Genomic DNA, 278 nt, shown 5'->3' on the forward strand with positions numbered 1-278 from the left:
TTTTTTTTTTTTTTTAAGGACAAGAATATGTGGAGACTTTTGTTTTTCAGTCTGTTCTGCTTTGCTGATATAAGTTTATCAACTTTGGTCTTACACACATTCACATATGTGAGTTTTAGTTTGTTTCCTTTCGCCTGTATACGTTCCTCAGCTTTAGAATATAAATAGTATTGACGTGTTGGCTCAGACAAGCGCGAATAAAGCCGTCCGCGAGTCTACCAAGTCTAGTGCAGTGGTTCTTAACCTTTTATCTACCACGCCACCCTTTATGCATTTTG

Source organism: Penaeus monodon, chromosome 24 (genome assembly GCF_015228065.2).
Source record: "Penaeus monodon isolate SGIC_2016 chromosome 24, NSTDA_Pmon_1, whole genome shotgun sequence".
Lineage (NCBI taxonomy): Eukaryota > Metazoa > Arthropoda > Malacostraca > Decapoda > Penaeidae > Penaeus > Penaeus monodon.